The sequence below is a fragment of the Canis lupus genome, chromosome 7, assembly GCF_011100685.1.
Source record: "Canis lupus familiaris isolate Mischka breed German Shepherd chromosome 7, alternate assembly UU_Cfam_GSD_1.0, whole genome shotgun sequence".
NCBI lineage: Eukaryota > Metazoa > Chordata > Mammalia > Carnivora > Canidae > Canis > Canis lupus.
The window spans coordinates 70,823,855-70,849,841 of NC_049228.1; the positions used below are offsets into that span (position 1 = coordinate 70,823,855).

The following is a 25,987-nucleotide window of genomic DNA, read 5'->3' on the forward strand; positions in this document are numbered from 1 at the left end:
AGGGAAGAAAATGTTCTGATTTTTTTTCACTTCCCTTATTTAGAAGAAGAAGAAGAAGAAGAAGAAGAAGAAGAAGAAGAAGAAGAAGAAGAAGAATCATGGCAGGTGTTTTTTCAAAAGACCAAACACATTTAGTCAGAATTTTGAGGACAAAACTTTTTCATATAGCAGTTTTAGAAGTAACAAAACTGGATGATTTGGTAGTAACAGAAAAGCACACACCAATTGTATTGTTAGCATGTGTATGTATACAACTAACTCTATAAAGTATGCATTTAATTTTCAATAAGTATTATGTACCCATTATTTGAAACCACCCCACCCTTGTTTTCTGTTACTCACTGACTTAGAATGTCTCTATTACCAGTGTTCTGTTTGGGGGTGCTTTCTGCTTTTTAAAAATTTGTTTTCAAGTGGGCCTTTGGCTAAGCACAGATAGCCTGAGAACATTTATATCAGGGGGATGTTAAAGCAGAGTATCTATGATATCACTAGACCTCTAACTCCCATTTCACCCCATTGAGTGTTCGTCACATGCTCTACACTTCTGGGGGTGCTGAGAATCTAGCAGACCATGAACTCAGCCACCACTTCTTGCTCCAGTGAGGAGTTGGCTAGCATGAGTCCCACGGTCCACAGCGCCTGTCCCCACACCCCCATCTCCTTGTGAATCTGGACTTCAGTCTTCAAGGTAACTATTTAGAAGAGAAAACAAGATTCTTCTAGATCATCACGGGATGATCTAGAAGGTAGTGTCAGAATTGTTGTGGCCTGTACAATAGATGGTCAAGTACCTTCTTTGATTTGGAATGACAAAGCCTCAAGTTCATTAGGTTTCTTTCCAACTCCCCATGACATCTATTAACTTAACTTGATTTCTCCATTCAAGGGAAAAAAAGAGAGAGAGAGAGAGAGAGAGCAAGAGAGGTACCAATTCTTTCATAAAGATATCTTCAAAGCTGTAACACCCAATGAGATAAGGTCTGTCAGTCCAAAATTATGTTTGGAACTCTACTACCCTCTAAGAAGCTTTGGTTATGTTGAGAAGTTTACCTACAGTGGTACTGGTGGTGGGGAAGAGGAAGAGGAATATAGCAGTAGCCATACGAGTAGTACTATCCACGGCAAATCACCACTCAGCACACTCAAGCGTTGGGCACGGTGTAAGCATTTGGTATGGATTAAGGCATTTAATTTTCAAAATCACCTGTTAAATGAGATGTGATACTAGTAGTCCCATTTTTCAAATGATGAAACTGAAGCTCGCAGAAGTTCAGAAAACTTGGCCAAGTTCACCTAGCTGGGATGAAAACTGGAACCAGAGTAGGTCTAGACTCAGCTTTCATGGTTTTAATGATTATGATCTACTACCTCATTTCTATTTCCCATTACTGTGAGAGCATCCGTAGAAACGTTATCCTGTATTTTTCTTAGCAAAGTTTTGAAAGATAAAGATACTATAGTCAAGAGGATTAAATGCCTTTCCCAAGGTCACTCAGTGATAGATGTGAGAGTATAAACCAAGTTTTCACTCTTCTTTCTACTATATCATTAAATGCCTGTTTTCTAAGAATTTGGTATATACAGAGATCTCAAATTCAATATTCCAGTGAGAAACATAACTAAACTACTTTAATTCCTTGGGTATTAACCTGGTACCAGTGGAAAGGGAGATGAACAAAACCTTGGTGATTTTAATCAAAGTCACTCTCAAATGTCAGCACTAGACAGGGCACTCCTGGCTCCCTTGCCCTTCACATAGGAGCTCCAGCTGCAGGCTCATGCTGCCTCTCCACAAGCCTATCCTGGATTCCTATATAACTGCATTAATTAGCCTAGCAGGAGGAAAAAGAAAAAAAAAAAAAAACGAATAAACAAGCATCAATGTTGACTTTAAAACTCAAAGGAAACAATTAACAATGACCTTCACAGTGACTTGAAGAACACAACGCAGGAGCCCTAAGCAGGAGCCCTAACCATATTTTCAATTCCTTAAGGATGTTTATTCCTTGGAGTCTGCAATATTTGTCAATATTTCACCCATAAGGATTTATTTTATCCTGAAGTGAAACTTCCTTTTCTTCTCTATTATTTTCCCGTAAATCAGGCCCACAAATGGCTCTCTGCTTTAATTAACTGCCTTTTGTATCATTTTCTTACAGAAGCTGCTGAATCTGTTTAATTATTCACGGGGGAAGAGGGGAGACATTTAGACACATTACCATAAATGTAGAAAAGGAGAGCTAGAAATATCAACGCAGAGCTCCCCTGAACTCCAGATTCATGTATCAAGCTCTCCTCCTTCACCTCCACCTGGATCCCTATTATCCTTCTCAAGCTTACAAATGACCCCCCCACCCAAACCCCCCACCACTCTGGCCCAATCTCTCCCTTTCAGTCTTTTCTCAACACAGTGGCCACAATGAGACTCTTACACAATCAGTCAATTACACTTGAATTTAATATAATTTTCTATGTCAGTTGTCTCTCAAGAAAAAAAGTCAGTCATGTCACTCCTTTCTCAAAGCCTACCAAGTAGTTTTCTTTCTCCCTCAGAGGAAAGCCAAAGTCCTTTCAGTGGGATCCAAGTCTCCTTGATGTTTGCAGCCTCTGGCCTCAGCCTTCTCCAGCACCCCTGCGGCTGCATCAGCATACCCAGATTCGCCAGACAGCCTGCCACGTAGGGCCCTGGGTGCTGTCTCCATCTGGAACATCCAGATGTCCACTTAGTACCTGTCTACGTCCCATCTGCACAGATATGACCTGTTCGGCTAGGCTTTCTTTCATTTCCTCCTGTACTGTAGATTCCAACACTGTCCCCTCCTTGCTTTATTTCTCTCCAGGGTACCCATCACCATATCAGACACTATATGTGCTGTCTGAATTTACTCTGTTCCTTGTTGTATGCTCCCTATTCTATAATGTCAGCAGCATGAGGGGAAGTTTTGGTCCATTTTGTTCACACTATTATTCCCAATGCATAGAACATCTCCTGGCACACATTAAATGCTCCATGTGTATTTCCTGAATTGATGAATAAAGGAGTGAATGAATGAAGTACGAATGGAATTTCATTTTGTAAAATAAAGAAAACAGACCAGGTGTGCTCTTGGCTACTTGGGAGCACTGAAGAACCTATCAAATTAATGGCCTGATATGGTTGGATGTTCTGGCAAAGATAAATAACAATGGATATCGTTTCTAGATGTATTTGCCCAAAGGAGTCAAGCAACACAGTGACCCTAAGCACAGTCAGTAGCCATTCAGTAGGGAGGGATTTTATTATGTGGTTTTCAACTTTCAATCTCCCCATATCCATAGGCCATTTGCAAACGTTCTTTATCTTGTCCTACTATTCTGTTGTCCATAATTGCATCCAAAGTCTCTAAGCTGATATGCTTCAGCCACATGCCTTTGGGCAGGTCACTTTACCAGCCTGGGCTCTTTGTAGAGAAAAGGGTTTAAGCTCCACCAAGCAAACTGCACATACAAATCCAGCAGAAATTCTTCTGGAACATCATGGCAGGCAGGGGGCAGTATCTGCAGATGTCTTGGGGAAACTTCCCTTCTAGTCCAAGATGCTTTCTTTGCCCTTGGCCCACATAGCAGTTTCAAAAGAAAAGTTATGACTTAGAAGAAACAGAAGGTTTTGTTACTTGAGAGGGTAAAATGTTTAAGTGGGAGAAGTTATCACTACGTTAACCTCAGTATTTATAATTTGTGGTGAGCTGGCTCCTGCTATTAGGTACAACACTCATAGCTGTCACCTCCCTGAGTAGTTCACAAGGAGCAAAAAATAAACTCGTCAGCTGCAGCGTCACACTGTTTCTCTGTACCTGAGAAAGTCCTGATGCCAACAATTTTGAAGATCACCATTAAAGAATATTTTCGCTCTTTTATATTTCATGTTTAATTAAATTGCTGAGGGGCTAATTTTTTTCAGCCCAGAAATATGTGTTCTCATAATTTTATGTTCATATTTAGTGGCCTTGCACCTTCTCAGGCTTATCACCATCATTTGTAAGCAGCATTTTTACTGAGAAACTTTACCTAAAAAAGGAGAAAAACGGAGTCTTTGTACCCAGTTTAATGCAACTTCCCACTATGAAGGGGAGTGACAACGTGTCACTTCTGTCATACAGACTCCCCCTGTAGAGCTGAACTAAAAAACAAGAAATTTTTCAACATCTGATTGCTTCAACAATTTATTTAAAAGCAGATCCATGTAACACTGAAAAAAATAAAACAAAATCCTGAATCCTGAAGTATGGATTTAGGAAGAATATAACTATACAGTTGAGTCAGCTACCATGTCTAATATATCCAATACAAAACAAAACAAAGCAAAAAAAAAATGTCAAACACCTATACACAAAAATAAAAACACACTCCTCTTCCTGTCCCAATTCTGGTTGAAAGAGATCACAAAACCATGAGTAGAATTTACACAAGTAAAATATATAATGCCCCAAGAAGCTAAGTTCAACTGGACTAAATACTTTCTAGAAACACAGACATGAAAGGACTTTAATTTAAGAGGGGCCCAGGCTCCAGGAAAACATGCTTAGGTGCACTGAGACAGAGAGAGGGATAGGTGTTTGTCTTTCTTTTTAAAGACCTCATAGACATAAGTCCTATCAGTTATTTATTTTTTAAGAAAGTTTTCCAGATGTTGAATTGTGTGACTTTTCAAGCTGGAAGGTCTGTCAAGTTCATTTAGTCTGAGAACTTGATCTTACAGATGGGAACACTGAGCTCAGAGGAGGCCTACTAAATCAGAGTCAGGCAAGATGGGACCAAGGGGGTCCTTATTTTGCCCCCAGGGTTTTTCTTTCTTTTTTTAAAAAATGCTTTATTTATTTCTTTGACAAAAAGAGAGAAAGAAAGAAAGAGAAAGAAAGAAAGAAAGAAAGAAAGAAAGAAAGAAAGAAAGAAAGAGCCCACAAGTAGGCAGAGCAGCAGGCAGAGGGAGAGGGAGAAGCAGACTCCCTGCTGAGCAGAGAACCTGATGGGGGGCTCCATCCCAGGACCCTGGGATCATGACCTGAGCCAAAGGCTGATGCTTCAGCAATTGAGCCACCCAGGTGCCCCCCCCCCCCAGTCATTTTCTTAGTAATCAATTTGGAGACCATCCCCTGTAGTATATGGCCCTCCTTGGAGAATGATAGAATTTGCTTAAAATTGAAGAAGACTAAAAATTCAAGGTCTCACTTGACAGATGAGTAAGCAGATGCCCATGAGTGCTCTGCATCATTTAAAATCCAGTGAAAATAGAGTATATTTGTTGGCCACATACTATTTTTCTTTATACAACAAAATAGGATTTAAAAATATTTGGTAGCCCCACGGCCCTTGGTTCAAATAACATCCAACACAGAAGCCAATGTTAAAAGTGCTGTAGGCTGAGCTTTGCTAAAGAAAATATGAATGAGGATCTCACGGCCGCATTCCCTATTAAGCCTCAGGAGGGTACCTTGGACATATGCTTGAGGCTACCAGGGGAGAAAGAACATGGTTTAACTTTCAGCTCATGTGTCTCTAAGACAAATAACCCTCTTCATCTATTTCTAAAGCATCCGTCATTGCTGTGTCTCCTCTTTCCCAGGCCCACATTTATTTTGGCATTGTCAGAGGGGTGGGTAACATGTATACACTGAGCATTCACTATCCCAGGCACCATCCTAGCTCTCAAGGAGCTCTGAACCAAGAACTTAACAAGCATCTGGCATCTAGAACTGAAGCGCATGTCCCCATGCGGAGTGACACTGAGCTGCCATAAGGAATGTTCAGGGAGCGTCTACCAGCGCTGTGTCACCAGAGAAGCAATGCTTTCATGCGCAACAGAGAGGGAGGCATTCTGTGGAATTTTGAGTGGGTCTCATTTCTGTTTTGCCTCCTTTTGGTCATTCTGTTATTGTGAGTGTGCAATGATGTCTATTCACTTAGACCTCCGTAAATGGAGGCTGACACAACAATTTGGAGTGTATCTTTCTGAAATATTGAGAGTATTCAGTATCGATAGGGGGAATCTGGGGAAAATATTTAAAGGTGGGGTTGGCAATGGCTTTATTATACCCACTGAAAATAAACTGAGTTCACTAATATTGAGGAGTTAGAAAGGAAAAAAAAAGAAAAATTGGCAACATTCCCACAAAACATTGAATTGTTGACTCCTTTGTTTTGCACAAAAAAGCACTCATAACTCTCTTCCAGCAATGGGCTTTTAAAACATTTCTGCTTTCCGTTTAATCTAATAGCTAAGAAAGGGAAAGCTGAATATTCAAAACAAAACAAAGCAATTAGGTTTACCTTCAAATCCAAAAATAACAGTTTTTTTTTTTTTTTTTTTGCCGAATTCAAATGGAGCCATTAAAGAAAACATTTGCTGATGATGAGACAAGAGAGAACATTGCCCCAGATGTCAGTGCTGTTTATCACCGCAGAACTGAACATCAGAAACCAATTCACATATCACAATGGCTGTGATGGCCACTAATCATGAGCCACCTTTCTTTCTTAAACAAAGTCACATCTTTCTCACTTTCAAGAATTTTTGAAGCTGAATGCTTTTAAGATACATGGAGATTGATCTTCAGATTCAAAGTACCCTAGCAGTTCAAGATTGTTATCAATAGGCCTAGTGCTGGGGGCTGGCATTTGAAATCCCTGGAAGAGGATAAATGCAGGCAGTTGCTGCAGTGTGAACTGTAGGTAGTGATATATCAGCTACTCACCAACTTGCTCTGCTTCTGGGGAAATAGCAAATGATCATTCATTAACTCAGCAAAGTCACACGAAGGAAACATCTTAAGAAATACATTAACACATGACACAGTAGGATTTTGTGGCCAATCAAGTCCATCCATTCAGCCCTGACCTTTTGCAGGATGCTTTGAAGTTACAAAAAAAAAAAAAAAAAAAAAAAAAAAAGCAGTAGGATTATGATTTACCCAAAAGATAAGTTTCAGTGAGAAAAAGAAAATAATGTTCTGAGATATGTGAACATAGTAAACGAGACAGAGATATTTCTTAGGACTTATTTCTTATTATGAAAAGACATTATCCCTACTTCTAATGTGCTCACAATTTAGGCTAGTATAGATACTAACAGCTGCTTTGGGCCGGAATAAGTATAAATAGCTACCCAATCTCTGGTAGATTTTGCTCAAGACCAGACAAAAGTCCTTCGTAATTCAATCCAATTCCAGCAGTCCGTTCCATTTACGTCTGTACTGGTCCGTTGTTTCCATCTCCCTTTGCTCTCGTGTTGGGCCCTGTACCTCTCATCTCTGTGCCAGCTTCCCTGCCTTTCCCTTTCTAGAATTTTTCTGCTTCAGAGAAGACAAAAATAAGTCTTTAGTAGATAACATCTCATATTTTACTCACCACATGATGCACAATAACTTTGAAGATCTGCACATCTTTATCATGTCCATGCTGTGCTGTGTAAGGTGGGCACGGTTGTAGGAGAGAGAAAAGGCTTGGCCATGGCAAATGATTTCTGGGAGGCTCTTCTTCTCAAGGCCTAAAATTTAGAATTCTAATTCTTAGAAATGATTGTTTTAAGTGCCATAAACCACACGTATCTTATTTTGCATAAAGAGGAGCTTCTGTTGGGGTGCTTGGGTGGCTTAGTCAGATAAGCATGACTCTTGGTTTCAGCTCAGGTCATGATACCAGGGTCATGAGATCGAGCCCCACATTGGGCTCCAGACTCAGCATGTAGTCTACTTGAGACTCTCCCTCTCTCTTTCCCCCTCCCACACATTCTCTCTAAAATAAATAAAATTTTTTTAAAAAGAAGAAGAGATGCTACTATTGATTGATGACCTCAGTTATCAACAATTATATGGAAATGGAAACTTTGGCCCTGCAAGATTTAGAGATAGATCAATTGGTCCAAACTGCTTTGAAGCTTAATAAGGATGATCATACCCAGGGAAGGTAAACACCATGGCCATGGTCACCCAGCTTGTTGAAAGAAAACTGATAGCTCTTGATGTTAATTCTGAAATGCCTACCCACTGGTAATGGAGGCAGGTCTAATATCTAGGTTTTATTAGACTCTGTCATGACTCATCTAAGACATTATTCCTATCTTTAGTCCTATAGGTGGAAGCACATCCAGAATCTAAAATAATGCTTCCAATCACATTGTTTATATTTTCCTGCAGACAATCAGACCCTGAGGTCACTAAGAGAGCATTAAAAAATTTAGCATCTTTTTAATATAAATATGTACATCTTGACCTGTCCCAGTTTATGAAAACTGGGGAAAGGTTGAAATGCAAAAATTTTCTTCCCATCTGACCCTACTTCTTACTTCTCACAGAGACACACTGAATCAAGGAATGTCCTCTAGTGCCCCTTGGTTCTGTGATAGGTGTAGAAACACAAATGAGGAAGACATGACCTGAAATAGCTTAATGGAAGAGGAAACATACAGAAGGATGAATCGGGACAGCCGGTAGTCCAGTGCTACACCGTGAAGACTAGTATGGAGTTCAATGGGACAAAATCTGGGAAGACATGCAGAGGCTTTAAAAGGCAGAGTGGGAGAAACCATAAACAAAGGCATAACATTCTCTTGATGAACCAGTGAAGAAATCAAATCAACCTGGTCAAAGCAGAGAAGAGGCACTGAGGGGTAGTAGGAAATACTGCAGGAATTAGAATCAGATTCTAAACCCCTTCACAGAGGTTTAGACTCAATGCATTATGGAACAGTGTACACATCCAAGTTCATTTCGCCTTCAGATTGCCTTTTGCCACAATTTACTGATCCTGTTTGGGAAGCAGAGGGGACAAATGACTATGAAGACTTGTTTTCATTTGTCCCAAATTGCAGATTTCTGGGCTCTTAACTCGTGACTTTATTCAACAAAGTACTGTCTGTCTACCATCTTGCTAAGGAAATTGTTTTTCCTCACCCTTTGCTCTGTGTTTACTTATTTGTGTGTGTGTGTGAGTGTGTTTATCTGTGCTCATTAGTGACCACTGTTCTCCATATTCAGCAAAGTGCCAACTCAGCATGGAAAAAAAGAGCTCTACTAATGAAACTCAGCATCTTTCTGCCACCATTTCATCTATCCTGAAGTCCAGGTCATTTCTTATAAACTATTCCCACACGTCTCAGCTCTAAAACTAAGGCTGAGAGGCATTACTACTTAAACCTCTACCTAGGTGATATAAATAATCTTTTTCCCAAATAAGCTAAATATAAATTTATTTTTTTTTACTTTTGCAAAGGCAAAGAAAAAGGTACAAAGGCAACCGTGTTTAATATAAAATACTACAAACTTTTGATCTAGAAAATTTCAATTAATCCCAAGGGAATTCGTTGTCAGTATTTTTTATTTGGTTTCATTAGCAATAGAATTAACAAAGATCAGATGTTAATGTCCTACCCAATAATTTATTTAATATTCATGTTTATGAACAAGGACTGGAGTGAAGTGGAACACTGACAACTCAAGGCATCAAGCAAGCATTCAGATGCTAATCCAGATTGAACCACTGACTATCTGCATTACTACAAGCAAATCACTCAATGCACAGCTCTTCTGGCCAGCCCTGTGGCAACACCTAGTCAAAAGCAATACTAGGAATAAAAATCATACTCCTGTGCACAACTTTTGCTACTTCCAAAAAAAAAAATCAGTTTTACTCCCATGTGTTTTGTAACATTTACTCTGACCTACTCAACTTAGAATCCTTAGGGAAAAAATATGCCTCTGGGCGTGTGTGTGTGTGTGTGTGTGTGTGCACAAACATACATCATGATGAACCAAGGGTTTCATTTTATTATTATATGAATGTCCTTTGTGGTAAAAGCCTTGAAAAAATATTTTGGATTTATACTAATATTCTGGTTTTTGCTCTCTCCTCAGAGAACGTTAAGTACTAAAACTGTACAAATATATTAAAAATGTGTCCTCCTTGTAAAGCACAATGTGCTACAAAAGCAATTGGACTATTCTTGCTCTATAAGGCAAGGCTTCCTTGATAGTCCAAAGACACAAAGAAATGTGTGTCTTGACCAAAAGAAAAGGATAAAGATGGCTAGGAGGAGGGGAAGGAATGCAATGTCTGGGTCCTCTCTCTCCTGGACAGAGCAGATGTGAAGAGCACCACTAAAACTTCCACAAGGTGATGCTGACATTGATTCTGGCTGAAAGAGCAGAAATAACATGCTGCCAAGGACTCTAATGGTGTGTGTATTTATTCTCACTTCAAGGAGAGAAGCCGGCAGAAAGAGTAAAGAGGTTAGTTGTGTTTACACTTTGAAACCCTTGTAAACGCAGGATACAGGGTAAGCAGAGGGGTGTCAGGATCCCTAAGAGGAAAATGAGGAGAAATATTGAACAAAATGTCAAAATTGTATATGGGATGCCAAAATCATCAACGTGGCAAGAGGGACCATTACCTGATTTAGGAGCTAGAGGAGGGCACTCAGGTAAAGTCTCTTCAGCTGGTAAAATATAACCTGATGCCAAGTCATTAGGTTGTTAAACTTGAAATTTGGGGTTTGTCATATACATGTATAGATGACCTTCATTGCAACATCTGGCTAAATAGTTAGGGTTTAATATGGAAACTGTTGCATTTTAGAATTGTTAACAAGTACTTGCCTTAAAACCATATTCATCAAAGAAATTTGACAGTCAAATCATTTACTCCTCTCAATGAACTGTCTCCCAGAGTATTTATATACTCTAGTTTAAAGACCCAAAGCTCTATTACTCTCCCCTGATTGATTTACTCTCAGGATTTTGTATTACTGAGATACCTGCTGGCTTCCTGCCCTCCAAAAGATAAACTAATCCAGCAATAGGTAAACCCTTAGGAATTAATATGCTCATCAACATGAAAGGGAATTAGAGCAAATTATAAATTGGCCACTTCATTTTCCATTTCCTTATTAAGCAATTATTATGGATTGTGACAGGAGCTATACATATATTAAAAAAAACTGTCAAAGTCTGTCAGCTAAAAGCAAGGGTTTTTTTTTTGTTTCCCCTTGGAGAAGCATGTGACTTCTCTGATCCATGTTATCACCCCAAATTCAGGGCTAGGATTAGCCTTGAGAATTTTCCCTGGAAGAGTCAAATATGTATTTAAACAAAATAAAGAGCCCCATTTTCTTTTTTTTTTTTTTTTTTAAGATTTTATTTGTTTGAGAGAAAGAGAGAGTGTGTGTGGGGAGGGACGGAGAGTTGGGGGGAAGCAGACTCCCTGCTGAGCAGGGAGCCTGAAATGGGGCTGAACCTCAGGGCCCTGAGATCATGATCTAAGCTGAAGGCAGATGCTCAACCCATTGAACCACCAAGGCACCCCAAAAGACACCCATTTTCAAAATAACTATCAAGACTGTCAAATAACTGTTGACAAATTACTTTATGTAAAGTTTCCATCTTTGAAGGACAGGATAGTTTGATTTGGATTCACATTCTATTTTATATTTCATTCCCCCTCTCACCCCAGCTAGAAAGGCTTATCACCCACAAATTTCTCCCTTTCCTCTCCAAAGGGAAGAATAATGTAAATATCAAAATTATGTGGGAAAACTGAAAATATATATATTAAAACAGTATATACCATAACCAAATTATAATACAACTTGGAAAAATTAATACAATTTAATTGATTTCATTTGAATAATTTCCTAATACTTCATTATAGCAATACCTCCCTAATCCTAGTAGTGCATATACCAAAATGAAAATGATCACAGAGCAAACAGAAGCAAGTGTGGAGGATGCACTAATTTCCTAGGCTTTTGCTTTTGCCTTATCTTTGGAACCCTGTGTGATCTTGAACCTTGAGATATTGAGAAGAGTGGGAGCCATGCAGACTTCTAAACCTTTATCTCCCTATGCTCCTAATACAAATCTCATGAAACACTGATCTTACAAGCTGTTTTCCAAGTTAGGAATACAGCCAAGCAAACTGAGCACGGCCTGTACATGACTTTGTAGGTTATCAGTCATGAAAGCAACTACGTACATCTGAACACATTAGTCATACACATGTGCAAGGCATCAATGATTTTTGTTTCAGACAATGCCTGGCACACAAATGAATTCAAGGACTCTCAGCACAGTATATACAGCAAAGCAGCAAACCACTGCAGGGGGTGGGGGGCAGTTAGAATGGAACTGGAAAAGACAGAGGAGAGATGGAGGGGAAAGAAAAGAAGTACCAGAGAGGTTAGTGAGAGGAGATGAGGGTATAGAGATACGGAATGTGGAACACACCCAAAGAAATAACTCTTTACTGTTTTCATATGTGTGATCTACTCAAAAAGTCATACAGAAAACAGTGTATTTACTTTGAGCCTAAACCATACACAAATTGGATATTTTGGGGGTACGGGGCAAAGGAAAAGATAATTTATCCATTAATTAAGTCCATCCACTTTCTCCCTACCAAATGGCAGAGAGATTGTGCTCTGAAAATTTTTACTGATATGATATATTCAGTGGTGGTGGTGATGAGACTCAGTTTCTTTCTGGGTCTGCATTACCCTGCAGGAGAAGTAACATGATCTTTAGATATAAACCAAATCCCAAAGAAAACTAAAACAGTCCCTTGACATTTACTGGGTTGGGTACTGACCTATGTGTCATTACAGAGTAGAACACCTAATATTTGGCAGCAAGGTTAATGCACTGTGATATGTAATATAAATGATAGAAATAATAATATAAACAAACAAAAATAAACAGTCAAGTTTCATCAAAAGGCTATTTGCACCCTAAAGGAGAATTCAAATCGAATTCTAAATAACATGTACTGTCCCTCAGAATAATCTCTCTGTGTTGTCTACTGATTTCTCTTTTATGTGTTATATTGTCTGTTACTTTGTATACATTCCAGTCTATAATGTTAAGGGCAAGAACTCTTGAAAATAAAAACAATTGCATATAATAAACATGGATCTTGAAAATCAAGGAATGAGTACATATAATGTCAGGGACATGTATGTTGAAAACAAGGATCATTTTTTTTGTGATTAAATATTTAATAATGTCTCTACCTTTGTCTGAAATAGGAAAGGAAGGAGCATTATCTTCTTTAGGGGCATGTATTTCAGTTTATTTTGTTATGTATGGACATATTAAGTATAAATGAAGATCTCATGGGGTTAAACCACTTGTTAATACTCATATTTCTAGGCAAATGTTACATATATATTTTATGTGGGAGGAGATGAGTGAGAATCTTTTTCATGCCTTTTACAAAGCCTCAAATTCTTAGGAACAAATAGATCTATGCTGCTTTGCCCCAAGATATAAAATCATGCTCATCACATAGGTAAATGGCAAAAAGCTAAATCTGTGATTATACAGGAGACATAGCCTGGATTCCAATGATCTCATCAGGAAGATAAGGCATGGTGAGCTGGGTGAAATTTAATAATGCAAAGAAATGCGCAAAGGTTAAATAAAATAAAAAGACATCAGGAAAGGATTAGAAAGTCCTGCCTACAAAGTAGGCCATCTGAAAAAAGACTCAGCATTTTAATTGGCTACACACTCAAATGTATCAACAGTATGACATGGCTTACCAAAAAATTAATGCAAATAGATTGTGTTAATGGGATTAGAGTGTGCAAAAGAAAAACATGAATTTCTTTACACTTTGATTTTGTCAGGAAACAACCAGAATATCCAGTTCAGTTTTGGGATCCCCATTTCAAGCAGTACATTGGTATCTAGAAGATATTCAAAGAATGTCCATAGTGGGAACAGGACTGAAAATGTGACATAGAGGGTCAGGAATAAAGGGATGAGCTGCTTTGCTTGAAAAGAAGCCAAATTAAGGAAAAGAGGATAGCTGTTCTTGTGCGACCCTGTGCCGCCCTCGATAGCTAGCTCTCACAAATAGAAGGTGACCACACCTGTATTTGTGGCCTTTGATGGGCTGGCTTCATCCTCCCTCCAGCCGGCAGCGTGCTCTCTGCTTTAATCTACACTCCTGTATTACAGAGCTGCTTCTATTGTTCTGACAGCATGCTGTCTCCTTGCTCTTTTGCTCCTATTCTTCTTCTTAAAGTGTCCTGTCTCCTCTGCTTTCCTTCTTCAGGGGTAACTCTTCCTCATCTTTAAGACTCAGCTCAAGCTTATTTACTCCAGAAAACATTTTGTGACTCCTCCTCTCTTTTCCACTTCCCCAGCCCATTCAAAATCCCTCTAGGGATATCTTGGGGGCATCCTTTGCATATTTTGTAATATATGTTTAATTAAAGTGATCCATGTATGACTTGGTCTCCTGTAGCCAGTGAACTAGTAAAAAGAGAGTCTAAAAAAAAAAAAAAAAAAGAAGAGAAAAAAAAGAAAGTCTATCTAACTGCTAGTGGCTGTGAACAGATTTTTACTAAATTGAACTGAATGTTCATTGTGTTAAAAGCGAATGAATATACATCGAACAAATATATACTGGACTCCTATTTTTTTTTTAAAGGCCGTATTTTTTTTAAGATCTTATTTATTTATTCATGAGACATACAGAGAGAGGCAGAGACATAGGCAGAGGAAGAAGTAGGCTCCCTGTGGAAGCCTGATGCGGGACTTGATCCAAGGACCCAGGATCACGATCTGAGCCAAAGGCAGATGCTCAACCACTGAGCCACCCAGGTGTCCCCATACTGGACTCCTATTAAGCACCAAGCAGTGAAGCAGTGTGCTTCATTACCTAATCCTACAAAGAAAAAGTGAGCAGAAACTCATCTCAATAATGGAACAACTTTCTAGACATTAGATCTGCTTAAAGTTAGAATGGAATGAATAAAAAAGTTGTTCACCATCGTTAAAAATGCCATGAATGCTAACTAAAAATTATTTCATGATTGGAGAGATGTACTAGGTCATTAGGTACTGTTGAAGATCCTTCCAATGTTAAGATTCTGTTTTCTCTTCTCTTTTCCTTGTCAAAGGTAAGAAAAACATATCCATTTGTATCTTTAACACATCAATAGCTATGTAGTTCTGCATTTAGTTAATTCCAGCAATTCCAAGGTTTTGTTGCAGAATAGCAGCGTACAGCCAGAAAAACTGCAAACTTGAGCTAGTCCTCAGCACTTCTAAGTTCCTTAACTAATGAAGTAAAAGTATTTCCTATGCAGTCGGTGTGTGTGTGTGTGTGTGTGTGTGTGTGCGCGCGTGCGCCTATGGGCATGCACACAAACACGCAGGTGGTATATTTGTCTATGTGGGTTCTATTATCAGAAATTAGCAAAGAGGGCAGCCCTGGTGGCGCAGCGGTTTAGTGCCACCTGCAGCCCAGGGCATGATCCTGGTTACCCTGGATCGAGTCCCACGTCAGGCTCTCTGCATGGAGCCTGCTTCTCCCCCTGCCTGTCTCTCTCTCTCTCTCTCTCTCTGCATCTCTATGAATAAATAAATAAAATATTTTTTAAAAAAAGAAATTAGCAAAGAGAAAATACTGAGGAGGACTTACAGTGTCTTCTTGCACCATCTCAAAACAGTGGCCCCACTTATGAACAAACAAAAGAAATGAATGCATTTTGTACTAAGTGCAACAAAATCAAGTAATTGTTAGTATTTAATGGCAAGCAAGGGAACAACAACAAAACTGTTCGAATGAACTAGTAATTCAGGGTGCAGACAAGATGAATAGATTTTAAAAGCTTCCCAGACACAGCAATATAAAAGCAATGTGTGGGCAGCACAGCAGGGTAGTCTCTGTCCCCGGCTTCCTGGGGTTAGGACTAGTAATCTGTAGCTCTGTGTTCCTGGACTATTTGCTTAATTTTAGAGTGTCTCAGTTTCCACATCTGTAAAATGAGGACAGTGTCACCTACATAACAAATTTGTGAGGAGCACTGAATGAGATATGTCCCAGGAAGCACTAAGACCAGGTTTTGACTCACGGGAAATATGCATGAATATTTAGCTGTCACAGGGACACCTGGAGGGCTCAGTGGTTGAGTGTCTGCTTTTGGCTCAGGTCATGATCCGGAGGTCCTGGGATCAAGTCCCTTGTTGGGCTCTCTTTGGGGAGCCTGCTTCTCCCTCTATGTCTCTGCCTCTCTGTGTCTCTCATGAATAAACAAATAAAAAATCTGAAAAAAAAATTAGTTGTCATAATTATACCAGGACACAATTTTAGGCCAACTGGCTCCATAGTTATCAATACAAAGTAAAATGCTATTACTTCCTTATTTTTTTTTTTAAAGATTTTATTTATTTATTCATGATAGTCACAGAGAGAGAGAGAGAGAGGGGCAGAGACACAGGCAGAGAGAGAAGCAGGCTCCATGCATCGGAAGCCCGACGTGGGATTCGATCCCGGGTCTCCAGGATCGCGCCCTGGGCCAAAGGCAGGCGCCAAACCGCTGTGCCACCCAGGGATCCCTACTTCCTTATTTTTATTTATGAGGCTAGATATAAAGACTATGGAATCATGATTGGTAGACATGCAGTAAATTATGTTCCTTCCCATCAAGACTTCATTCGCAGGGAAAGTACCTACCCTTGCAGCATTGTTAAGATAATTGAATGAATTAATAATGACCAGGAGTTTAGCTGCTATAAGATAAATATGTTTAATATTGTGCATAAAGCCAATCTTCTATACCTCTTCCGCATCTGTCAGTAACTAAGCTTGAGTGCAGTGATGGCTTCCTTTTTTTTTTTAATTGTGAAAAGTTTTTATTTTTTATTTTTTTAATTCTAAAGCAGCAATTTATTTTTTATTTTTTGAGTACAGTTGACAATGTTACATTTGTTTCAGGTGTACAACATAGTGATTGAATTTGTCTGTGCATTATGCTGTGCTCAGCACAAGTGTAGGTCCCATCTGTCATCATGCAACACTATTACAGTGTCCTTGACTACCATGACTCCATGACTTATTCATTCCTCAACTGGAAGCCTGTATCTCCTGCCCCACCCCCCCTCACCCATTTTGCCTACTCCTCCATGGCCTCCTTTCTGGCAATCTAAATTTGCAGGTCTGAGTCTGCTTTTCATTTATATACTTGTTTTTTAGATTCTGCACACAAGTAAAATCATACGGTATTTGTTTTTCTCAGTCTGACATATTTTAATTAGCATATCCTCTAGATCCACCTATGTTGTTGCAAATGGCAAGACCTCATCCTTTATATGGTTGTGTATTATTTCATTGTATATATAAAGCACATCTTCCTTACAATCTCCTGATGGACACTAGGTAGCTAGGATGAACCGTTTCCAAATGGAGAAGAATAACGGCTAGTAACTCCCAGAGCTGTAGGAAAAAGTGCAAAGGCCCAAACAGTCCAAGGTGAACCTCAGATTCAGTACAGGGAGCTAGACAACGTTAATAAAAATTGAAGCAGGTAACTCAGACAGATGCTGGAATCTTTTCCTGAAGAGAACAGATATGTATTGGACTGGGTGGTCATTTCTTGCACTGACAGAAAATTCAGCACCTATAGTAGGTGGAATAAAAGCTCCAAAGGTGCTCATATCCTGAGAACCAGAACCTATAACTATATTGGGTTACATAGCAAAGGGGAATTAGGGTTGCAAACGAAATTAAACCTCTTAATTAGCTGAATTAACATAAGGAGATCATGCTGCATTATCCAGATTGAACCAATATGATCATAAGCATTCTGAAAAGTGGAAGAGAGAGGCAGAAGAATAATAAGAGAGAGGGCAGCATGACAAGAACTCAGTTGGGCACTGGGGGCTTCATGGAAGGAAGAAGGGGTCACCAGCAAAGCTATGCGATCAGCCTCTAGAAGCTGGAAAAGGCATGGAAATGGATTCTCCCACAGAGCTTCCAGAAAGGTATGAAGTCCTGCTGACAATTCTATTTTAGCTCAACGAGATTCATGTCAGATATCTGACCTTCCAAACCGCATGATAATTTGTGTTGTGTTAAGCCACTAAGCCTGTGCTAATTTATTAGAGTAGCCATAGAAAACGAACAGAGTAGACATCTTTCTACATTGCTTTTAATTATCTGAGATGCAATTACGCCTCATTTGAGGTTTAATCAATTCTTTCATTAGTTCTAATGAATACTTATTAAAATTGTTTTAAGTATTATGTTTAAATAATACTTGCATATTAAATAAAGTGCAAAACTAAAGAAAAACAAAGATTTTATAAATGGTTGTAAAATCTGACTGCAAAATGCATAGCTAAAGAAGACAAAGAAAATTTTAGATGAAAAATATTTTCATTTCCATCAGAATTCTAAGTTCAGTGAAGGAAGGATCTATGTTGATCTTGCTCATTTTATCTTGGTACCTGGTGCCTAGAATTTAAATATTTATAAATCAATCAATTATGGTTTATCTCAACATGTCCTATGACAACGGGTTGCTACCAAATTTGAAAGGTGTTCTTCATACACTGCCTTTCATATTTGTTAATGACATATTTGCTTTATTTTTTTAAGATTTATTTATTCATGACAGACACAGAGAGAGAGAGAGAGTCAGAGACACAGGCAGAGAGACAGAAGCAGGCTCCCCACGGGGAGCCTGATGTGGGACTTGATCCCGGGACTCCATGATCACGCCCTGGGCTGAAGGCAGACGCTCAACCGCTGAGCCACCGAGGTGTCCCAATATATTTCCTTTAAATAGGCTACAGCTACTTCAGAACATTCAACTACATAAACAACAGAAAATGATTTACAAATAAAACTCCCTACTCATTAAAAATAGTATGGTTAACACTGAATTGATTATTATGCTATAGATTAGATATTTGTATTTGCGCCTGCCCCAAATTCCTATGTTGAAGCCTTATCCCCAGTGTGATGGTATTTGAAGGGAATCACTTTGGGAGGTGATGAGGTCATGAGGTAAAGCTCTCATGAATGAAATCTGTCCCTTTTTTTTTTTTTTTTTTTTTTTTAATCTGTCCCTTTTTAAAAGAGACACCACAGAGCTTCCTCATCTCCACGTGAGGACACATTGAGAATATGGCCACCTCTGAGTTAGAAAGAGGGTCCTCACCAGGCATGAAATCTTCCAGCACCTTGCCCTTAGATTTCTGAATCTCCAGAACTGTTGAGGGATAAGTTTGGTTGTTTATAAGTCACTCTGTCTTTGGTACTGCTGCTATTGCAGAACTGCCTAAGACATATTACATCCTAATGAAAGATTTCCTAAGCAAAGTTTCTTCAAGCAGCACACACGAAGATATTTTCCCACAACTTCTTATAAATTGGTCATATGTGCTTTGTTAAATTACTTTCCAGAGGGCCATAGTTATGGAGGGGAAATCAATTATAAAATGGAAAATCCATAAAGTTTGTCTGGTGCATTCTTGCATTTTCAGGGAAAGTTGTTAAGATTCTCAGGAGCCAGGGAAATCCTAGTACATTGAACTAAAAATAAAGAGGAAAAGAGAAGAGGTAGTGAGTACAACCACATGCTGAAGTCATTCCAGGGCAATCATCTGTTTCCTCATTCCCATACTCAGATCCCATCTCAGCCATCACATGTCTATACTCCACACTGAGCTTATATTTTGAGATCCAGTCCAACAAGCAGAAGGAAGTCCAATTTCAATGTTTCCCAAGCAGGACTGTACAAGACTTGCTCCTGGTCTTTGACCTTCTCCCTCTCCATGGCTGCTTTACATCTGTAACTGGTTCCTAAGATTCATTCCCCACTTGCATTTATTCTTCACCTCACCATCTTTCCACCTTGCCCCTGCCTTCTCTGAGTCTGGACTTCTGCCCAGGTTGTCTGTCACCTGGCTGCTCAGAATCCCTGCCTTGAGCCAAACCCTGATATGACTCATTTCTTTCACTTGCTTTTTTTCCATCAACTTTTAGCAGTGACGGGTGGGTATAGGGAAATGTAGGCCAATTGGCTAAATCTAGATTCATTATGCTAATCCTTGGGGACCTTGGGCTGAATTAATAGAACTCGAGGTTCTTAGTCTTCCCAACTGATTCTGGAAGCTCACCTCCAGCAGAGGCAAGCTGAATGCTAGGGGAAGGCAGCAGATGGGTAGGATTTTCTCCAGGTGCACCAGCTGCCATCATGGCCCTAGGTAAAACCACAAGGAAGGCAGAATTTGTCTATGGAAACTTCCAATCTCACCTTTGAATTTCCTTTGTGCTTTTCATTTGCTTTCCAAAATTCTTCGGGTTATGCAATAAATACTTACAAGAAATTCTCACATTCCTTTTCCTTCTCCCTGTGCCTCAGTTAAGACTTTCTCTCAAGGAGTAACAGATTCCTACAAAGTTTTAACCCAGTAAGTAGAATTAACACTCAATTGTTCTGTATATGGAACTCTCCTGTGACATTTTGCTTCTTAAAAATGTGATTACTAATCTCAGTGATTTAATAGAGTCTGAAATTTGTAGAATACTGAGAGATCATTTTGACTAGGGAGCCATTTTTCTTTAACCTGATTTTCCAAAGCAAATTACATGGACTAAAACTAGCTCATTAGCATGACCCCTCAACTTGCTGACTGATATCTGAATTTGTTGAACAACCATATGTTTAAATGAGAAACTTTTCCCCATCTACATTTTTTTAAACCAATACTAGAGTTGGAAGACATGTCTGCAACCATAAATTCTAACCTGGCACCCAAAGGAAGTATTCCTGTCGGATGGTGTGTTATTTATTTATAGCTACACAACAAACTACTTCAAATCTTAGCAGCCTTAAACAATGAACATGTATTATCTCACATAGTTTGAGGTTTGGGAATCTGGCAACCACTTAGCTCAAGATCTCTCACGAGGTTGCAGAAAGCCGTCAGCTGGTGATGCAGTCATTTGAAGGCTGAATGTGACATATAGCTCTACTTCTAAACCACTCAGATGCCTGCTGCTGATAAGAGGCTTCAGGTCCCCACCACACAGGCCTCCCCATAGGGCTGGCTTCCCCCAGAGTGAGGGACCCAAGGGAGCAAGAAAGATTGGCCAAAATAGATGATATAATCTTTTACAACAGCACCTTGGAAGTGACAAACTATCATACCTGCCGTATCCTACTGGTCACACATAATTACTAAAATTTAGGACAGCACTACACAACAGTGTGAAAACAAAGAAGTGGGGGTCAATGAAGACTATCTTGGAGGTCTCCACTAACCTGTACAACTGTATATTTCTGTACAATTAAAACTGTTCAACTCTTCAGAGACCAAAATTCACCTTCCTAAGAGCTGAAGGACAGAAACAATTATAATTCACTTGATTTTAATAGCTTATATATACATATATAAAATTATAAATAGTATATGTTTGTAATTATATATATTTAATTATTGGAATATGAAAGTGTTGATCTCATTGCTATTTTTGAAACTCTTAGAAGGGAAGAAACAGCATTTTTAAATAATTTTATTCTATTTTTTTAAAGATTTATTTATTTGGGAGAGAGAATGAGAGTGAGCAAATGAGCAGGGGGAGGGGCACAGGGAGAGGATCTCAAGCAGACTTACTGCTCAGCGTGGAGCCAGATGAGGGGCTTGATCTCACAATCCTGAAATCATGACCCAAGTGGAAACTAAGAGTTGGACACTCCCACTGACTTGGCCACCCTACAGCCTTGAATAATTTTATTCTATAGCATTGCTAAATAGAAAGTATATCAGGGGGGCACCTGGGTGGCTCAGTGGTTGAGCATCTGCCTTTGGCTCAGGGCATGATTCTGGGGTCCTGGGATTGAGTCCCACGTCAGGTTCCCCACAGGGAGCCTGCTTCTCCCTCTGCCTATGTCTCTGCCTCTCTCTCTGTCTCTCATGAATAAATAAAAATAAAATCTTTTTTTAAAAAAGGAAGTATACCAGGGAAGAAAAGATAACCAATGAAGGAGAGAGAGAAAAATAGATGCAAACATGAATAAATGCTTATTTGATGCTGAAGTGGGTCTTAGGATAATAATTTAGCCCACTGCTCTTGCCACAGTGACCATAGTTCACTTCTCCTCCTTCCTCTTTGCATATTATGGGATTAATCTTCTATTTCTAGTGTCAGCAGTAAGGGTTGTGAGTTGGATCCATTTTCATGTGCTGTGACTACAGTTCCATTTACTCCATTTGTACCCAAAATATGGCAAAACTGCTCAGTATCTGCTAGTACTTTTGAGATATTAAATATTAAAACTATTACTAAGAATTTAGGCATTAGAGAGATTGGTGAAGAATAAGATCGACAATACAAATAATGATTTTTTTAAAAAGATTTTATTTATTTATTCATGAGAGACAGAGAGAGAGAGGCAGAGACACAGGCAGAGGGAGAAGCAGGCTCCCTATGGGGAGCCCGATGCAGGACTCAATCCTGGGACTCCAGGATCATGACCTGAGCTGAAGGCAGAGACTCAACTGCTGAGCCACCCAGGCGTCCCCAAATAATGATTTTTAAAGAGTTGCTTCATTAGTGCTGAATTACATGTAATTTTTTTCTTGCTTAGTGATTGGCAGTTATTTAAAGATAATTTAAATAAGGTTTTTAGCAGTGACAAACACATATCAGATTGATGAATTATTAAAAACTGGTAAATTTGGGCAGCCTGGTGGTTCAGCGGTTTAGTGCCGCCTTCAGCCAAGGGCCTGACCCTGGAGACCCAGGATCGAGTCCCACGTCGGTTTCCCAGCATGGAGCCTGCTTCTCCCTCTGCCTGTGTCTCTGCCTCTCTCTCTGTATCTCTCATGAATAAATAAATAAAATCTTTTTAAAAATTGGTAAATTTGAGTAGTCATAATAAATATTAACTGTTATAATATTAGGAAACTCTTTTTATAAGTCTATTGCTAATTTATTGAATTGCTGACAAATTGCAGTCAGATATCATGGTAAATGTATCTAAGAAATACCCGTTTGACCTTTCAACATGCCTATTTAATTCTCATGTAATATTGACTAAATGTGAACATGCTGATAGTAGAAATAATTTCCCTTTGGGAAACAAAATAACAATGCCATTCATGTTCTAATATTTTATTTTCACCCAGAAGTAAAAACACTAGAATGCAGCATTGAAAAAGTCTAGAATTACTGTTACACTATAAAACAAAAATGCCATATGTGAATTCAAGGTATTGAACACCAGAGATATTCTGCAAATGTATTCATCTATCTAGAAAATTCTAGGTTTAAGCATGAGGACCAGCTGGAAGAGTTGATTTCTGAAGTAATCAAATTCTGAACTTCTATTTAAATTCTGTCTCTACTGTTTTCTTTCTAGCTCTTCCTTAGAAATCTTGGCTTCCCTAGTGCAGTGAGTTTCAGGTTAGCAAGCTAATGATTACAATACAAACATGCTATTTGTATAGAATCCTTCACATTTTATTATACAATTTTAACTGTTCAAAAGCTCTGTGTTAGGGATGCTTGAGTGACTCAGCGGTTGAGCATCTTGTGGTTGTCTTTGGCTCAGATCGTGATCCTGGGGTCCTGGAATCGAGTCGTACATCAGGCTGCCCGCAGGGAGCCTGCTTCTCCCTCTCTCCGTGCGTCTCTCATGAATAAATAAATAAAATATATTTTTTAAAAAAGCTCTGTGTTAAAATTTAGTTTTAGACAAAAAGGTCAAAGTTTTTCTTACTAGAGGAACCAGATTCACTCTTTGAGAAAATCAGTTTTGCAGATGGGATGCATTGCTGTACTGAGCAAGCATTACTGAGGGAGAAACACAGGACAAGTTCATTAACATGTGGCACCTCCCCTGGTAGACCATTTGCAATGGCTTCTTTGTCCTCTTCATGGGTTCAGCTTAGGTAAAGTAAGATGCAAGGCAAAGCCACCTTGTTCTGCTAGTATCCCAGAGACCTCTGGAGAGACACATCTATTTTCAGAGATATTTTCCTCCTTGCAGCTCCTGTGTTGTCAGTGTGCATCCCAACATCTCAAATGGCACCGTTTCAAAGGAGTACAAAATATGTAATATAGGATATGTAATCTGTTCATTGAAAACTTCAGGAAATATTTTCCCTAACAATTCATTCTGTGGTAAGTTAACATTCCACCAAAATGGAGTATTTGAGTAGTTTTATTACACAAAAGTAATACTTTTTAAAGACTTAGCATAGGTTTTTCTTAAGCAGAGCTCTCATAGAAAATGAAGAAAACTTAAAAAATTACAGCACAGAAAAGGAATCAATATTTTTCCCTGTTGGAAAAAGAAATCTCTTTCAGATTTGTTACGTTTGGAAAATGGAAACTCCTAACCCTCCCTGCCCACCTGCCCCGAACGTGAGCTTCCAAGACCTTTGAAGAGAATTCAGTGGCTCTTAGTAGCTGGTTTGGGTTTTTTATTCAGTAATCAGATGCTTCATTTGTAAGCTTACTTTCCAAAAGTAAAGTTCCAAGAACAATTTTCTGTAGAACTGCTGTCATGTATTTTGTGTGGGCATGTCTCCGATGCTGTTCTCAGATGTTGACTTATACCTTAAAGTTTTCATGGTGAATAATACTCCTTATTCACCATGTCCTTTTACTGTTTGATCTGAACACTAACATTTACGAAGTAACAGTTTTCATAAGAGAATCTTCCTTTCCCTGTGGATTCTTTTCTTAAGTACAGACAGGATTTCAGAGGCAGCTTCCTTCTGACTCATTCCAGAAGGTACAAGGGCTAGCTGTCTGAAAACCCTATCTATAAACTGAGAATCTTCCTGATTTAGAAAGTGGTCAGAGATTCTTGGGGTACAGTAAGATTTTTATCCATTTAGAACAGAACTTTTCCAAACCGGTTGCATGTTAGGATCATTTGGGAAAATTTTACAAAGAACTCAAACCCAGACCCAATGCCCAGAGATCCTGATTTGATTGGTCTGGAATAGGGCCGAGGGCGGTGGGTGGGCAGTATTTTAAAACTCCTCAGGTATTTCTAAATGCAACCACAGTTGCAAACTTCTAGTAAGAATGAGATTTACAAAGACACTACCATGGTGATCTTGCCTTTTAAAAAAAACTGTATAATTTCACATATCTGAGTTGACAGGAAATTAGTCTTAGAGAAACACATCATTTACCTGCTACCCTTGGGGAACCATTATTACGAATTAAAGAATTATCCAGATAACAGAAATCTGGTCTATCAAGGCTAAGATAGTAAAAATGTAAACACTTTGGTTGGAAATCTTTTAAAGAGATATTATGTAATTTCTTGCCCTGGAGAAAATGTACTAAATGTAGTTTCATATTTTCTTGACAGTTCGATGTCATCATTATAAAACACTTGTGGTTGCACCATCTTGTCTGTGTGATATTTAGGTGCCTCCACTAAATGGTGTCAATTTTGAAAGTTTTGGGAGTAATGATTCTTGTCATCCATCAGTCTCAATTATTACTTCTTAGTACTTAAAACTGGCTGACCTCACCCACCCATTTTCCTTTGCTTTTGCCCTTTCTGCTTCTAATCTGATAATGCCAATATTGATTATGCTGAAATGGCTGAATGTAACTTTAGGAGACTGTAAAGCCTGAGAGATCAGGTAATTGTGCTTATTAAATCAATACTTTGGTGATGCATATAATTCATGGTCAGTAGGCTCTGCTGTGAGAACATAGGGTCGTCTGTTCTGCAAAGGAAAGCCTGTGAACACTAGAACCAATTTTCCCTTTGTGATTCTTTAACAGTGATTTTCCTTTCATGGCTGTATTCAGGACAATTCAAATTGGCAGAAGTCTGAATGTTAGATAAGTAGGTTAAAATAAAAAATCTACAGTATTTAGAAAAAGAGCCTTGCTCTGAATGAGAGACGGGCCAAAGTTTCAGATAGTGAGCAGATGTCCCTGAGCACAAGCCGAAGCATTGCCATGCTTCCCAAATGCACACTAAACTTAAGAACCACTCTGATAAAGGGGCCACGAGATTGCCTGATATATTGTAATCCAGTTGATTGCAAAATGATCTAAATAAGAGAAATAGCTGAAAATGTAAAGACAGAGAAGACATCTGGAGATGATACTTCATAAAATAGAGTAATGCAACAATTCTTCCAACTAGAATTTCCAGAATTGGTGAGTAAAGTAA

At 38.9% G+C, this 25,987-nt stretch overlaps 1 protein-coding gene across 3 annotated transcripts in view; it reads right to left on the minus strand.

Moving 5' to 3' along the window:
- The window catches only part of DLGAP1 (DLG associated protein 1), an 870,774-nt gene that overhangs the window by 672,484 nt on the left and 172,303 nt on the right, over positions 1-25,987 (minus strand). For all 3 annotated transcript variants that reach the window (XM_038543734.1, XM_038543736.1, XM_038543735.1), the window contains exon 3: positions 7,387-7,525. The gene's annotated coding sequence lies outside the window, so the exon portion shown is untranslated. The remainder of the gene's footprint in view (positions 1-7,386; positions 7,526-25,987) is intronic.